Source organism: Podarcis bocagei, assembly GCF_964188305.1.
Source record: "Podarcis bocagei genome assembly, chromosome: 2".
NCBI lineage: Eukaryota > Metazoa > Chordata > Lepidosauria > Squamata > Lacertidae > Podarcis > Podarcis bocagei.
In genome coordinates, this window is record NC_138126.1 from 36,565,736 (window position 1) to 36,584,214 (window position 18,479).

An 18,479-nucleotide genomic window follows, 5' to 3' on the forward strand; every position below is an offset into this window, starting at 1 on the left:
CTCAGTCAAGGAAAGGAAGCTTGGAAATCTCATGATTTGCAACATAGAACACAACTACTATATAATATGACCATGGGACATCCAGAAATGTGAAACAATACAGCAGCATAAGAACATGAAACATTCCCAAAATATAATTATAAACATAACTTAAGTATGTATACAAACTCAATGAGAGGTGTGAGCTTGCTTTTGCCAGGTAATCTCATTTATATTAGGTCTGATTTGAGACCCAATAATCTCTCGTCTCATCTCCTCATCAATAATAATAATAATAATAATAATAATAATAATAATAATAATAATAATTTATTTAAACCCCGCCCATCTGGCTGGGTTTCCCCAGCCACTCTGGGCAGCTCCCAAGCGAATATTAAAAACACAATACAGCATTAAACATTAAAAACTTCCCTAAACAGGGCTGCCTTCAGATGTCTTTTTAAAACTTTCAAGTTTTAGGAGCCTTTTCCTTCCCCCACAGAAGTGAATGGCTCAATTAGTTTCTACAGAGCAGGGAGATGACATTGTGGAGGCCAAATGCAATGGAAGGGTGTGGATGATCCCTGTGTGTGAAGAAGGCCTTCACCCATACCCGCCATTCCCCACCCTTAGATTTGGTTTATACATATCATGAAATCAACCCCGTTCAATGTAACACAGTAGGGGCTTTGACAGCCAAAGCAATGCTAGATCTGGCTGCCAAAGTGCCTCACACAATCCCTGGCTGACGAAGACTTGGCCGTGTGAAGCATTTGTCTACCAGGGAAGCTGGCAGTTCTTCTCCTGCTTGGGTTTTAATCAGAGCAGATAATAATTTAGGTGCTTCATACACTCAACTCATCTTTGAGAGAGTCTTTTATGACCTCCTGAGCTCAGCAGCTCAGTTGTGAGAGGACTGATGAGAGACATGAATGAAAGGATCTGGCCCTTGAAAAAACGAAACAAGTAGAACTGCGGTCCAAGTTCTTGAACGTTTTGCAAAAGTTCAATGCCTTGAACAGAAACTAAACCACAATCTTATTTGGAAAGTAAACTGCCCAGTAAACCATCTCAGGCCCTGCGATCATCAGGTGAGGCCTTGTTGGCGCTGCCACCACTGGAGGTTGTCTGGTTGCTGTTGACCAGTGACAGGGTCTTTTCAGTGGCATTTTCCTGTTTGTAGAATACCCTCCCTGGTGAGGTGTGCCTGTCTCCCTTGTTAACAACTTTCAGGAAGAGTTTATTAAAAACCTGATAGTCGAAGGACACAGTTCCTGATAACCTTGAGATTACTGGATGAGAGGTTTTGTTTTGTTTTGTTTTTGCTGTCTTGACAATGCTTTTCAAACATTGCTTTATTATTTTTGTGTTTGCTACTTCAATGTCGTATTGTACGTACTCACATGGTTGCACACCATCCTGTTAACCATGCACCAGAGCAGTGACACCAAGAGAACATCAGAACAGTTGCTTCATTAAACAAGGGAATAAACAGGTCTAGCACTGAGGCAACCTTACACAGAACTAGGGCTGAAACATACAAAACATAAATCCCACTGACTGAGATAAGAGGAGCAACAGTTGCAGTTCCTTTTAACCCTTTACCACCATATAATTGCATTCAGGGAGAAGAGAATGACATATACAGTGGTACCTCGGATTAAGTACTTAATTCGTTCCGGAGGTCTGTTCTTAACCTGAAACTGTTCTTAACCTGAAGCACCACTTTAGCTAATGGGGCCTCCTGCTGCTGCCGTGCCGCAGGAGCCCGATTTCTGTTCTTATCCTGAAGCAAAGTTCTTAACCTGAAGTACTATTTCTGGGTTAGCAGAGTGTGTAACCTGAAGCATATGTAACCTGAAGCGTATGTAACCCGAGGTACCACTGTATTAAATAGCCAAACTCTGTTAGACAAATGTGGCGAAAGAAGCTAAGAAGATACCATCTTGGTTGGGGGTCCTGGAAGACATTTTCCCTGCCTTTGCAGGCCTTTTTCTACCTGGCCTAGGAGGGTGGGGTCCTGACTGACTCCAGTTACAAAAGCTGAGGCTGCTGTAGAGGCCAGAGGCCATCTTGGATGTCTCTTAGTGCAGACCCAGGTCATCAAGCCTGAGCTTCCACAGCCACCACCCACCATTGGCAGGATTGGCAACAACAGCAACAGATATGCTTATTATAATATTTTATTCTCTTGCTAATTATGCTGTTTTAATTGTGCATTTTACATTTGACTTCCTTTAGTAATGTTTTCTTTTGAAATGCTCAAGATTTTTCTTTGTTAACTTTGCTGTGTTAAATGTGCACTCTGTAGTTGCCCTCCTTTGTAATGTTTAGTTTTGAAATATTTAAGCAACTATTTCAGTTTCCTGTTAATTATGTTGTTTTGAATGAATATATAATATATCTGATTTTCTTCAAGTAATCTGAACCTTCTTCTTTTATTCTGGATTGTTTTATTTGATGCTTTAATGTGTTTTAAACCACTTTGAGATGTTTTCTTAAATATAAAGTGATATGGAAATGGGAATGAATGAAATGAAAATGAATAAACGAAAAGAATTGATGACAACTGTGATGACAAGATAGATTACACAACATAGAGTAGGGAAAGATGACCTTGAAACATTTGTGACTAAATGACTGTGGGGGACAATGGCTGAAACCACATTCCCTTGCCCAATTCAGAATACACACAAATAAGGCTGGAACAAGCAGCCAAACTAGCCAGGAGCAACTTTCTCAGGAAAACCATATATGTTGTAAACAAATCTCCCCTAATTCATTAATGACCAGCTAAAGATTTGTGGTTGCCAGCTGTGTTCTCTTTCAAGGATTTTGTCCCAAACCTTAAAATATACTTCCAAAAATGTGAGCATCATCTCTCCCCCTGCATATCCAGAGCTGGAAAGAAGCCTTGGAAAATAAAATTGTGGATCCTTGAATATGCACCGATAAACGAATTAATGCATCACAATCACTGCCTGCTTTCTGATGAACATTTTATTTGCAGAATGATAGCATAGTCCAGGCATCCCCCAACTCAGCCCTCCAGATGTTTTGGGACAATGTCCACCATCCCTGACCACTGGTCCTGTTAGCTAGGGATGGTGGGAGTTGTAGTCCCTAAACATCTGGAGGGCTGAGTGGGGATGCCTGGCATAGTCAAGACTTTGAGGCTAAATGTTTCATTTGCACCCTCTATCTTCCTCCCAGGAAACTCAGGGTGGCATACAAGGGCTTTAATCCATTGTATTCCAGTTCTCACAAAAATCCTAGAGAAGTAGCTATGTCTCAAAGACTATAACTAACACAAGGTCATCTAGCATGATTCATTGCAGAGCGTGATTTTTAGCTAAGTCCAGCACTCTATCCTCTTATCTAAAATGTATGGTCTGCAGATGAAAAAAAAACGTATTAACTCATGCCTAACCTCATTATATTCAAACATCTGCTGACTTCTTGCATATTTCATTTTACAGTAACACTCAGAATCTCTTTAAGGGTTGGTATCAATTATTTATACCATTTCAACATTTCCCATTCAATCATTCATTCATGCAGTACAATTTGTCCATAGTAACTTTTTGCCCAGTCACGCCCACTTAATGAGATGTTAATATAAAATAGGGAGAAATGCTCAGATTCCAGAACACATTTATAATAACTTGGTAACTCAATATCAATAATTTGCCAAAGCCTAAAAATTGACATTTTATTCCTTAGTACTGTATGTAAGTATCTTTTCCTAACAGGCAGTTTTTAAACAATTAAAGGGTGGAAAAACAAACATATTCACCAAAATGTAAAAGTATTACTTGCTAGTTTTAGTCCTCTTCTCATTGTATAAATAATTAGCATGATAAGCTATCATTCATTTGACTTATTGCTTGTTCACTACAAAAAAAGTCTAAGGATATGAAGAGCACAAAACCAAAAAGTATGTCTTATAATAATGTCATTACTGTGGCATTTGCCCATTCTTTGGGAATACGTTTGTATTGGGGGAGAGAAAGGATTAATAGGTTGACCAATAAGAAAGCCTGGAGGCGGAGCCTACCTGATTTTGAGGCTCAGCCCAGAGGTTTTGACAGTTAATTTGGTTGGTTCTTTTGGCGGGGTGGGGGAGAGATAGAGGAGTCAGAGTGAATTAAGAGGTAGACAAGAATGAGAGGGAATAGAGTGACAGCATTTCGAATATATTTTAAAACTTGCTTGTGTTTGAAATAAACTTTAATCTTCATTGTTAACTCTACCTGACTGAGGCTCAGTACTTCACCAGGGAACCCTGGGTTTTCCCCACAAAATTGGTGGCAGCGGAAGAATAAAGTAGTGGTGTACAGGTCAATAGTCCGTGAAACGACCGGGGGCTCTGTACGAACATCATAATTACAATGACCCAGCAAAATTTCAGCAGCAGAACATTTATCAAAACCAGTCAATTGACTGGTAGATGTTAACGATGGCACCAGGCAAATGCCGCAGGGGAGAGCTTTCCACAGGAGGGAGGCACAACTGTTGCAGATCAACTAAAGAAAATAGCACACAGAAAGAGACACGGGTCCAGCCCTTTTGCAGGGTGAGGCTGCTGCCTTAGGAGGCAGAAGACAACCCAGGATAGGCATCAGCTTTGAAACCTACAAGAGTACTGGGACCCAGTAGCTGCCCCAAGCTGCCAGTTACTGACACTGCCCCTATTTACCGAGTACCTGTCTCAAAGTTCCATATCACTCTGCAATCCCATACTTTCCAATCAGCCCCAATGAGATTTATTCCCACGTACGTCTGCATAGTCATTTAGCATTACGAATAAAGCACTCGGCAAATGGTACAATAAATATATACAAGATTTATTTCCTGAACACAATGTAGGCTGTAATTTAAGAACTTTTTCAACGGCTGATGCAGAATTAAATTGCATGCCAATTTTATCCAGCAGAATGCAGAGAATAGTTGGAAAACACAGCTTCTTCAACTCAAATATGTGTTGGCTCAAATTCATGTATCTGCACAATGCTATGTTCTTAGCCTATTTAGTCAATAGAGGCAAAAATTAGAACAGATGGGAAGAAAATTAAGTTCAAGCCAGATACATTTTTTTTTTAAAAAAAGTAATAATCTCTGAAGTCATATATTCAAAAACATTAGTACATTGCTAGAGGCATATACCTCCCATTGCCCAAGGCAGAACCAATTCTTCAAAAACACCATATATAGTAGATACTTACCCAGTTATCTTTTAATGGTGGTGTAAACATCACATTCATTCTTCCAAACCTTTCTTAAATATGCTTCAGTATGCATTTCTGACAGCACAGACCACATGCCATAACTAATTTATATGCCGGGGTGGGGGGACCAGAGAAGATTCTTTATCTTTTAACTGCAGTTCCCTAAGGTCTACAGAAAAGTCATGACTGCAAGAGTTCAACCTATCTCACGTTTTGTAACTTCTGTAAGATGCAATCTACTTTCACGTCCACTGTTCCACAGAGCAGTTGTTAGATTTCAGTCACTGTGAATCTGTTTACAGTGGAACCTCTGGTTACGAACTTAATTCGTTCCGGAGGTTCGTTCGTAACTGGAAACTGTTCTTATCCTGAGGCACGCTCTTGCAAATGGGGCCCCTGGCGCGTGCTTTCTGCTCGCATCCCGGGGCAATGTTCGCTACTGGGAGCAGCTACTTCCCGGTTAGCAGAGCTCATAACTTGAAGCGTTCACAAGGAGGACGGTTTGCAAACAGAGGTATTACTGTATATTACCAATAAACTGGGTTAACAACTTACAGACTCAATACAGCCTCCACTGGTTTGCTTACAAATACAACAGATTTTAAAAGGCTGTCTGAGGCTAGAATGTTAGGACAGGCATTTCAGAAAGAATGCAAGTACAGAGGGGCCCAGGAAAAGTTGTATGCATACAGAAGAGGAGGGTAATGAAAGTATTGCATTTCTGTAATTTTCACATCTCTGTACTCCTCTTGGTCCTTGACTGGGGGCTCAAACAAGCCTCAACTACAAGCCATGCAGAGGTACTAGCAAGAGGAGGAGACCACTGATGAGTCATTTCACCTCCACTTCTGCAAAAAGCAATTTCAAGAGAAGGGCATTAAATCAGCACTGTTTCTGCTGACAGCCTTTACACTAGTGTCTATGCTCTACAGATGGGATTACCTGGAACTGGAAGAAAGGATGCACACCATTCCTCTCACCAGAATAGATTTTGGAATGAGTTATTCTGACCTCCTGTTATTTTTTAGTTTTGGGATATTCACTATGAGTATAATTGAACTCATCCTGTACATGCAGACCCTGAAACTGATAAATTAAAACATACATGCACTATATTGTATGAGCAAATTTAAAGTCATGGACAGGGACTCACAGTTCATTTCTGTTTCACGTTTCAACAGGTGTAAACAGTAACAGTCTAACTATCTATCGTGGGAACCCTAGGAAGTCAGTTGTATGCAATAACCCAGGCATAGGCAAACTCGACCTGCCAGGTGTTTTGGGACTACAACTCCCACCATCCCTGACCACTGGTCCTGTTAGCTAGGGATGATGGGAGTTGTAGTCCCAAAACTTCTAGAGGGCCAAGTTTGCCTATGCCTGCAATAACCTAAGGTTAAGCATGATAATGATTCGTGAACTGTAGAATGCAAGGTGCTTTAAGAGTCTTAATGAAAATAGGAAGAAAATGCTAAATGCCTTTACAACTCTGAATAGTGACAAGCGCAGAATTTAAACATCTGCCCTTACTGCACTTTTCTGCAGCTGTATTAAACTGAAAGGCTGACTGGAACAGGGTAGCACTGCTAGGTTTATGCAGACTCCACATCACTAAAGCATTTGTTTTCTTAATGTTGAGTTGTAAAACAAATCAGTAACCCACAGCTGCTTTGCTCCTCACCATTCATTCCGCTACTGCACTGTGCCACCGTGGCTCAGCACAGAGGCAAAATGACTGGGTAGGAGTAAGGTAGAATCTCTTCTCTCGAAGCTCATGCATTTGCTCATTCACACAACATCATGATTTGGCTTAGTGTTTAGCGTGAACCAAGCCATCCTGTGCAAACATAGCAATGCAACCTTCCAAAAGGGGCCCCATGCACTGAGCTTAATGCAATAGAAATGTATTAGATCAAAAAGAACGAGTAAACCACCATTCTAGTCCCATTAAAAAAGACAAAATGTTAAATAAAATAAATAAAATGGTTAAAATGCAGTAACTTGGTACAGTATTTGCATGCCGACTATTCGGACTTCCATGCGTTACTGAATGAAGTACAACTCAATTCCTGTAACACTGGGCACCATGGAATTTTCTGCCAAAGGATAATGGAACCCTCCATCATGTAAGCTAAGCAAAGTTTATCATAATTGCTTGCTCTAGGCTGGGTTACACCAGTAATGCCACCAATGATTTCTTTCATCCCCAGCGTAAAGTAGTATTACACTGCTAGCACTTTACTAAATCAAAGTCTGTAAAGCTTCTTGATTGTCTTCACTGATTTATTACAGGAGAAATCTACAACTATAAAAACCTGCAATTGATTATACTTTAATATCATAGTAGAGATAAATATATGTAGCCATAAAACATCTTTTGAATGTCAAGCTCTGTTGGACTGAAACAAGATTTCAAAATTACTAGCATGTCAATGCAATTCCAGAAGAGCTGCAGAAGCAAAAACAAAAACGTGCTGCACAGTTAAGAACTTATCAACATAAATTTCAGGAACTACTCTTACAAAGACACACATTGACCTTAAATCAGGGGACTTGAAATCCATGAATCCTCTAATGCTTAATAACTTATTTAAAAGTAGTTAAAGGCTGTATATGACACTAAGGCTGCGGTCCTTTAGTCATTTAACTAAGGAAGCCTCATTGAACTCAATGGGATGTACTTCTGAATAGACTGGTCTAAGATTACAGAATCATAGAATTTTAGAGTTGGAAGGGACACCGAGGGTCATCTAGACCAAACCCCTGCAATGCAGGAATCTCAACTAAAGCATCTGTGACAGATGGCCATCCAACCTCTGCTTAAAAACCTCTAATGAAGGAAAGTCCACCACCTTCTGAGGGACTCTGTTCCACTGATGCAAAGTTATTCCTGATGTTTAGTCAGAATTTCCTTTTATGTAACTTAAGACCACTGGTTTGGGTCCTCTCCTCTGCAGTAGGAGAAAACAAATTTGCTCTATTTTCCAAATGACAGCTCTTCAGATATTTAAAGATGACTATCTTATATCCTTGAATTATGGTGCTGGAGGAGACTCTTGAGAGTCCCATGGACTGCAAGAAGATCAAACCTATCCATTCTTAAGGAAATCAGCCCTGAGTGCTCACTGGAAGGACAGATCGTGAAGCTGAGGCTCCATACTTTGGCCACCTCATGAGAAGAGAAGACTCCCTGGAAAAGACAAGGAGAAGGGGATGACAGAGGACGAGATGGTTGGATAGTGTCTTTGAAGCTACCAGCATGAGTTTGACCAAACTGCGGGAGGCAATGGAAGACAGGAGTGCCTGGAGTGCTCCGGTCCATGGGGTCACGAAGAGTCAGACACGACTAAACGACTAAACAACAACAACAATCTTATATCCTCTCAGTCTTCTCTTATCCAGGCTAAACATACCCAGTTCCCTCAACTGTTCCTCATAAGGCTTGAATTCCAGACCTTTGATCATCTTGGTTGCCCTCCTCTGCACATGTTCCAGCTTGTCAATATCCTTCTTCAATTGTGGTGCCCAGAACTGGACATAGGTACTCCAGAAAATGGTCTGATTAAAACTGAATAGAGTAGTACTATTACTTCTCTTGATCTGGACACTATGCTTCTGTTGATACAAGCATTAACTTTTTTTGCTTCTGCATCACACTGTTGACTCATGTTAAGCTTGTGGTCTACTAAGACCTCTAGAACGTTTCCCCATGTACTACTGGCATGCCAGGTGTCCTCCATCTAATATTTGTGCAGCTGGTTCTTCTTGCCTAAGTGTGCAACTTTACATTTGAGCCTACTGAAATTCATTTTGTTAGTTTTGGACCCAATTCTCCAATCTGATTGTACTTCAGGAATCTGATAGCCCCATTTGCACAGGAGTGACACTGAGTTCAATGAGACTTAATACGCAAGTAAGTGTGCACGAGATTGCAGTCACACAGATTAGCCTGCCTGCATATTAGCTGAGGTGTGTATCTAAATATTCCTCAAAATACATAAGATATGCAAATCCACTTAATGTTAAAAATTAGCTACCACAGAAGGGCAGTTTACATATACATAGTGCTCTGATTATCTTCCTGCACCTTCATCAGCATTTGAAGTACATTGACAAAAATGGTGAAACTAACTCTTCCATCTTGGCTTTGGACTTGGTTGCAAGAAAGATTTTAGATACCATGAGAAGGGGTGACAAATTTATGAAGTACAAATGCAAAAGAAGAAAATGTCCTTGTGTAGCACACTCCGATGAGAAGCTGAAGAACATAAAATGTATTAAAATTAATATATTCCGAAGTGCAGAAGAGCTTAGTCATATAGAGATTATACTTTCATGAATGCATAAAGTATAACCATTGTTAATAGTGTTCTGTTACTCTGTCTGCTTATTTATTTTATATTAATCACATTCAGGAAAACTGACCCAATAACCATAAATAGCTAACACAATTATGTAAAAACGGGGGAGAATGGATTCAGTCAATTCATATTAAATTACCAAGAAATAGTTCATTGTAATACATGTCTGCACAGAATATTTGCAGCTAGCAATCTAAAGTCATAATCTGCATTTCAGGGTTGTTTTTTAAGAATCAAAGAATATAAATAGAAAAAAGTAGAATTATTATTTGTGGGGATGGACAAGAAAATTATTGGAAACATCCCACAGTACAGCTTCAGTTCTTCAAAGAGCCTGTCTGTTACTTATAGCTCAGTTGTTTTGTTGTGTCATCTGCGTAAGGGAGAAATAAACGTTCCACAACAAAGTAACAACAAGATGTGGAAAAAAATATGCATGCCTTTGGTGGAGGAAAAAGGATTGGCTTACTTTACTTAAATTACATGGCAGGGTGTTTCCTCACTTTTAACTTAGGCAGAAACCCTGTGCGGCTGCCCACAATAAATGTAAGGTACACAAAAACTGACAAACCATGCCTGGGGCAGGACAGAATGCATAGGATTGTTCCCATGAGTACTCTCACTATCCCAGCAGGAAGTCTGGCAGGACCAAAAGCTTTAGGTATGCCTCATAATCCCTCTGGGGATCTAAAGAAGTTGGCCTGAGGTCCACTGGAACCTTCTGCTCCTGCTGGTAGTGACCAGAATAGCTATCTAATCGGAGCATGTCTATGGACATCCTCACCTGCCCCTACCAGGAAACCTGGAGTGCTCAGAAGGTTCAAGCATACCTCATGCTCACTACAGGTATTCTTCTCCCCAGAAGTAGGAAAACTCTCATCTTCTTGTTTAAGGAAGGTAAGCCAACCTTAATATATAGTCATACCTCGGGTTACAGTGTTTTTTTGGGTTACGCACCTGCCGAAACCTGGAAGTACCAGAACGGGTTTCAACGGTCGCGGGTTTCGGCGGTTGCGCATGCGCAGAAGTGCCGAATCGCAACCCACGTGTGTGCAGGTGCGCCACTGCAGGTTGTGAATGCTGCGGGATGTGAATGTGCATCCCGCATGGATCATGCTCGCAACCCGAGTGTCCACTGTATATATATCTATACAGTGGTACCTCAGGTTAAGTACTTAATTCGTTCCGGAGGTCTGTTCTTAACCTGAAACTGTACTTAACCTGAAGCACCACTTTAGCTAATGGGGCCTCCTGCTGCTGCCGCGCCACCGGAGCACAATTTCTGTTCTCATCCTGAAGCAAAGTTCTTAACCCGAGGTACTATTTCTGGGTTAACGGAGTCTGTAACCTGAAGCGTATATAACCTGAAGCGTATGTAACCCAAGGTACCACTGTGTGTGTGTGTGTGTGTGTATACACACACACACACACACACACACACACACATATATATATATATATATATATATATATATATATATATATATATATGGAGCATTTTTAACATATGAAATAATTTGAAAGTGTCAATTTCCCCCACTCACCACCCAAAATGACACAGTCCACTCTATGGCATCAAAACTGCTCCACTTCATTCCCACTTGGGGATGGGTGGGTGTTTTATCTGGGAGGTATTCTTGCAAACAGAAGGTCCCAGGTTCAGCCTTTGGCATCTCCCGGTAGGGCTGGTAAAACCTGAAGAGTCACCGCCAGCCAGTGTCAACAATACTGAGCTGGATGGGACAAAGGTGTGACTCAACATAAGGCTGTTTCGTATGTTTCAATTTTCCATTCTTCTGCACGTGTGAACAAGGGAGAAATAATCTTCAATAAAATACAGGGCCTCCCCAGTGGCAACTCCATGCTCTGGAATCTTCTTATAAGAGAAGCACATAAAACAACAATGAGGAACCTGTGGTGCTTCAGATGTTGCTCGGCTCCAACACACATCATCCCTAATGAATTAGCATGTTGGCTGGGGCTGATGGGAACTGGAGTCAAATAGCATTGGAAAACATTTAAAGTGCTTTTATTATTTTATCACTTGTTGTTTGCCGCCCTGGACTCCTTTTAGGAGGAAGGGTAGAATATAAATTTAATAATAAATAAACATCTGGAAAACCACAGGTTCCCCAACACTGACATAAATCCTCCTCCTTATTGTCTTTAAGAAGGCAACTTAAAACTTTTACTTTTCAAAAAGCATCACATTGTGTATCTGCTAATTTTGTCCTTGATGGTTTCTTTTCTTAACATTTTGACTGATGCTTTTAATTTTAATGTGATATATTTGCTTAATATTGTTGTTTTGAATTTTTTTTGTACACTACTGTCAAATCTGTACAAAACAAACCTGTAAGCATGGCAGATGAATGTAAAAAAATATACAAAAAACATTTGTGGACAGTGTGTATGTGTGTGTGAGAGAGATGTTATTCTCCCTTTAATTTTCATATAAAAATTTATAGGAAATTGTCTTACTCAGTCTGCAATAGGAAGGTGAGCTGAGAACCGGAATTTACTACTGGAACGTTGTACTGTATGTTAGTACTATTCAGAGATGGCCCAGTGAAATAAATGACTATGACTAACTAAGATCCATTAATTTTATTGGGTCTACTGTGAGTAGGAAATAGTTGGATACAACCATGCACTTAACTGCTGATCTGTTTGCAGGTCCAAGCTAAAAGCCAATGTATCAAACCTCCCCAACGCTAGCAAGAGTACAATGTTCAGAAGAAAGTAGAGAAAATATATGATGGCTAAATGCTTCTTCTTTGGTTGCAGAAATTTTAAAAACTATCACTAAACTTGTTGTATTTGGTAGCAAAATTATAACTAAGTAAAAAATAAATTAATGCAAAGGAGGGAGAAATAAGCCATCCCTTTTTCAAACCGATAAAGCCTAATTCCAGTGTTCCTCAAATTCACCCATGCATACAAAGTTTCAAAAACTTAAATGAAGAACAAAACAAAAAAAAATGCTTTGAGAATTTTGTTATTCTGTTCATTTCTTGGAGCAACTTCATTGTCAGCCAAAGATTGCAGAGGGAATATTTAAAGATGCTGGTATCTCATTCAAAGAATCACAATAGTGTGAACTGTGTAGCCAGGGCTTAGTCAGGTGACATTCACACAAATTTCCCCTTGGTACATTGAGGGAATTGCCATCACAGATGTATGGCAACTCATAAGGTAAAACAGATGCCCCATTGCTGTTCCCAATCCAACTTTTTGAATAGGCACTCTTAAACGGCAAAATACATCCAGTAATATGGAAAGATCCATTATAGGTCATGAATTGCAGAACAGGCAACAGCAACAAAAAGTGACTGCAACCAGCAAATGCATACTACTGTACTGAGTAGTTCTGGGCCTCTCCTATTTGGATACAAAATGAGAGGGAGATTACATTAGTCACCCAAAACATCTCTACCAAGAAAACTGATAATGAAATGCCTGCAAATTGAAGCCATTTCCCTATTCTTACAGAATCCGTATTAGACTGTTGCTCTGACCAACTTCAACCCACGATGTAGTAATCAGGAGTCACAATGCTCTTTGGAAATAGGAAAACATTGAACAATTGAATTCTACACAGTTTGCTTTCTTCCTATCATTAAAACCTCCCTTTTCCGTTCATTCTGTAACCACAAAACAAATGGGAAAATCTGACCTAAGGCTGGGAAAGGGGTTTTACAAATTCCTGTTCTATAAATCCATTTGCAAATTATTTCACAGCGCTAGGCATGGAAGGGGGAGCTAACAGTCTCTCATGAGACTTCCTTTGCAGGCAAGGCACAATGCAAAGTAGCAAAAAAGTAACGAAACAGTAGAAAAGAATCATTTCAAAATATGCAAATCAGTTACTCTGTTATTTTCTTTATTGATTCTTATATGCTAGCTTTATACATCAGTGCAACCAGAATTTTTTCTAAATGGAATCTCTATTTTAAGGTTTTTCTTGTTTTTAATGAACATATTTCAGAACTACCAGGTAACATGTAATACTGCCCAAGCTATGTCCTATAGGTCTAGAAAGTGCAGAGGAGTAAATAGGATGCTTGGAAATACTAGAGAACTAAAGAAACAAGGAATAAATTTAGTTTTTTTGATGTTGTTTTTAATTACGTAGGACAAATTTTCTGATTGTACCACCTAATCTTTTATCACTGTATTAGAAGATATATCATATCTTCCAAGAGATTATTGTGAGTCTGCACCCAAGAAGTTTCCCTGGATCCTGAGAATTTCAACAACTATCAACCAGTGGCAGGTATACCCTTCTTAGGCAAACTGCTTGAATGAGTGGAGGCCACATAACTTCAAAAGTTTCTAGATGGTGCATTACTTAGATCCAATTCAGACCAACTTTAGATCCAGTTTTAACAGAGAATCTGCAAATAGAGTCTTTTACCACTCAGCCTTTTAAAATGTTGGGTATTGTAATCTGCAGTATTAATTTCTGGTTTTATTGATTTTTGTGTTTCGTGAAAGCTTATACCAATGCTATTGTTACTCTATTCCCTTATAAACTGCTCTGTGAAGCTTTTGGTTGAAGAGTAGTATATAAATGTATAAAAGAAAATACAGGAATAAATAGACATATAAATGATATTGGGTTTTTAAAAAAATAACAAGCTGTAATGCATCATGCATGGTATTTCTTTTAAAATTATTATCATTTTGTTGGCATTTCAAAAATGACAGAAATAAAATTGATAAAGGCAATAGATAGAAGTGGTCGTGCAAGTATCTCCTACCAAGAAATCCTTTCAATAACTACCTATGTATGCAGTGTATGGCTCAAAAGCTGCCATGACAAACATGATGATTGCCCTGTGTAATTGGTTAGATAAAGTGATATTCTTGCTGAGAGTGCCATCAAGTGTTATCATTGGGAAGGGTTGACTCAAGTCTCATTTTAGTCCGATTAACCACAAGATGATAGTGATGCTAAATCATGTTGCTTTTGAAACATGCATCAACTCTTTTTAAAAATTAGCCCCAATTTCCATTTACCAGTTGTCTAAACTACCAAACTTGAAAAGCTATCAACAACTGCCATTTCATTATCAAGCCAAGGATCTCCAAGTCAGGCTTCTTTTTCAGAAGCTGGATACGGTGTTCAGTCATAAACTGAGTCCTTCTGTTAGAGATCACGGACTCCTGTTCATTCTGATTCAGGAATAATTTGATTTACTAGAGCTGCCACCTACAAAATCAGATCATTGGTTCATACAGCCCAGTGCTGTCTACTCTCAAGTGGCAGTGGCTCTCCAAGACTGGGGGTTTTCCAAGCCATATTATACAATATGATTACTGGGATTTCAAAGGTAGAAATAACGTCTGGGGTGAATTTCCAAAATGTGGCACTTTGTCCTGGATCTTAGGCAAATCAATCAAAAAATCGCAGGGTTTTGGGCATTTTTGTACAACAATTTTATTTAAAAAAAGGTCAACAATTTTGGGATCTTACAAAAAAAGGGTGCCCTGGTTTATACTTTTTGAAATATGGCAACCCTAGATTTACTGGATTAAATTTAAAAACACAGTGGGTTTCTGGATTGTCTAATCTGTTCTCCTAGGTTTTGGAAACTTCTGAGCAGGCCTACAGTGGCTTTACAAATATAAGGATATAACACTAAATGTAGTAATTTGTCCTCCAAATTCCATGGGAAGTGCCACAATTCCTGAATCTACTATCAACTTCTGATAATTCCCCATAATCCAAAAGAAATTATAGACTGTGTGCAGCATCAAATGGTCTTCATCTAATCAACCAGACATATACAAAGGTGACTATAGAGAGCTTTTCAGTGCCTCTTTTAAAGATTAGCAGACAAGAAAATTACAGACCCTGTAGATCAGGTATTTTGGTCCAGCGCTACAAATCTTCTTCATTCACAACCGAAACAAGCATGCCAAGCACACTCTACATGCTTTCTCTCAAAGCATGCTGGGTTTTGAACAACTCACTTCAAAATAGCAAAAAAAAGAAGAAGAAAAAAAGATAGGTAGTCAACATGGTGCCCTCAGATGTTGTTATACTACAACTCCCATGATCCCCAGACAGTGTGGCCAATGGTCAAGGATTATGGGAAATGAAGTCCAACAACATCTCTGGAGGACACCATGTTGCCTATCCCTGGGCTACACAGATAGGACAAGTCACACACCCACGCATGCAATACTGATATATTTCACATTAAAGCAATAATGTAAAGTGATGGTGAAATCTTCCATATATATGCACACAAGCTTCCCAGGCAAGATAGGAACATGGAAAGCACATATGTACAAGTATTTGAATGATGTGTAGTTTTCTTTTCATACATGCCTGATTAACACAATACAAAATTTAACACTACTGTCTTTCCCAAACAAAATTTTATTACACTTAGACCTTGTCCTGACAAGAGAATGATAGGTGTTTCTTTGTTACTAACCTTTCAAAAATTAAACCGAAAGTCAGATATCAATCTTTAAATAAGTTACTCTTAGCTTCAGATCTGACACACAGTACAATCCCACTGGAACTTTTCCACACAGGTCCAACATTGCCCAACTTTGAAGTTATGCCCATGACTATTGGGTATTCTGTTCAGAACCCTACATTAGGGAAACAATCATAGCTAAATTTCTAAGAATGCTTGGCGGGGGGCTGTAAAGTTATTGTATTTATATTCCATAGGGCTTTCTTTCCCTAGTTCTGTATGACCATAGGATACATACTGTTTGTGTCATATAAAGGCTTAATAGTCGGTGAAAATATAATGAAGATATAATGCCTACATTCCAGCATATCTGGAATCTCAAAATTCTGAAATGTCAAAGTATGCACATCAGTTGCCCTCAAGACAAAAATGACCAAGACTATCAGGAAGTCAAACTTTTTAAAGATCCAGAACTGATCAGCATTTCTGCAGCTAATGTTACAAGATTCTATTAAATAATTCTGTCAAACACTCTTTTTAAATCATGTTTCATGTGCCTCTGAAACCAAGATGCGTTTATAATGAATACATTTCCACACCTGTCTGCATGCATCTCAGAAATGTTATTTGCAGTGCCATAAACGTCAGAGAGAACCTCTGTTATAAATCCTTATTTCTTGTTTATGGCTTTGTCCGTTAAAAAAGTCACTCTCATCTGAAACTCTGCATGCAAGCATCTCAGTCAGAAATCAAATTTCTTTTATAACAAGTTTCCAAAGTGCCCATAAAACTTCAGCCACAACCGTCAAAATTGGGTAACGCAGCTTGTGCTGCATTTGGCAGCATTATCACATGCTGTTGAAAGGGATTAAACTACAAGCCTAGTTGAATTGGGGGGGGGAGGTATCCAATGGTCTTTCTGACCATCTGTGTATACAAGAAGCTGCCACCTACAAAATCAGATCATTGGTTCATACAGCACCGTACTGTCTACTCTCAACTGGCAGTGGCCCTCCAAGACTGGGGATTTCCCAAGCCATATTATACAATATAATTTTCAATGCAATCCCCAGGGACTGAACTTGGGACTTTCTTCTTGCGAAGTATGAACTCTGTGATTTTGGAAAAAAGCAAGATGTAATATATGTCTGCGGCCAAGTCAACTGGTAAGAACAACAACAGTGCAATCCTGTACAAGTCTATTTAGAATCATGTTTCTTTAGTTCAATGGGATTTACTCCAAGGTATATTGGTATAAGGCTGCAAACTGCAACCTAAACGACATAAAAGCCGGTTCTTGCTCAATCCTGGAATGCATAAGTGGGTCAGAACCACCCTATCAAATGCAGCCACAAAAGATCCAAGAGTGATAAATCAGTAAGTCACAGTATCTAACACTGAGAAATGGACTGGCAAATACATTCAAAATTAAGAGTACCAAGCATTAAGGAACATGTTATAGAGAACAGCCCTAGAATGGCAGGATGACCTGCCAATCTAAATGATCCAGTAAGATTAATTGATATTCATCTGCAATCGCTTACCAAGAGCAAACTATGAAGCATGAAATAACTATCTTTTTTGTCTCAAGAGGATCCCTGATTTAATTTATTGTTTATAAACTGGAAATATGAAGCAAAGCAAGTTTACTCTCAAGGAATCTTTTTGATTGGGGGTTGTTATAGAGGGAGACTGTAGTTTTGTCACCCTTCTAATTGGATTATATAAAACAAACACTTCAGTTTACAAATAAAGCAATGTTCAATGAAAGCTCGTTTTTAATCATCAGCAGAAAGCATCTGACCCCTAGTGCTCACAAAAGTGAGAGCAAAAAAAGATATTCAGTCAGTAAAGCTAACATTATAGATCGGTTCGAACAGAGCAGCATTAGCATCTTCCATTGCTCATGCTGCTAAAGAGAAGCACAGGAGAATGGAGCAGTATTTTTCCCTAGCTCCAAATGTCAGGGGTTGTTCTTTTAAAAAATGATTTTTAGGGAATGCATTCTGCATTCAGTACTGCAAGATAACATTTAAACACAAATTAAAGACACGGGGAATGTGATTGTTTTACAGGTGATATAACAATAAAATCCCATGAGTAATGCAGATGGTGTGAGTCATTGACAGCCCTCTGTAATAATCATTGATAATATCTACATTTCCAAAACAGATTCCCCCCCCCCCACTTTAATATACAAGAGCAATATAGCCCCAGGTGGGGCTCGTGTGGATTAATCTGCCTCCATTTATTTTACTGCAATTGATCTTGAGATTTTGCCTTGCTGATATCCTGTCCCCATTTTAGTTTGGGGGCACATTAGAAACTCCGCCCCCCCTTCTCCTTTGAGCACAGGAATGAAGGAATGTGCTCTGTGAAATGAAAGCACAGAGCTGTAAAGCTTGCATATCATTATTATTTACAACTAAATAACACTTTATGCATCCGATGAAGTGGGCTCCAACTCCATGGAA

At 39.2% G+C, this 18,479-nt stretch overlaps 1 protein-coding gene across 1 annotated transcript in view; it reads right to left on the reverse strand.

Moving 5' to 3' along the window:
* CNTN3 (contactin 3) overlaps positions 1 to 18,479 on the reverse strand; it is a 174,859-nt gene that overhangs the window by 155,095 nt on the left and 1,285 nt on the right. The gene's annotated exons all lie outside the window — the stretch shown is intronic.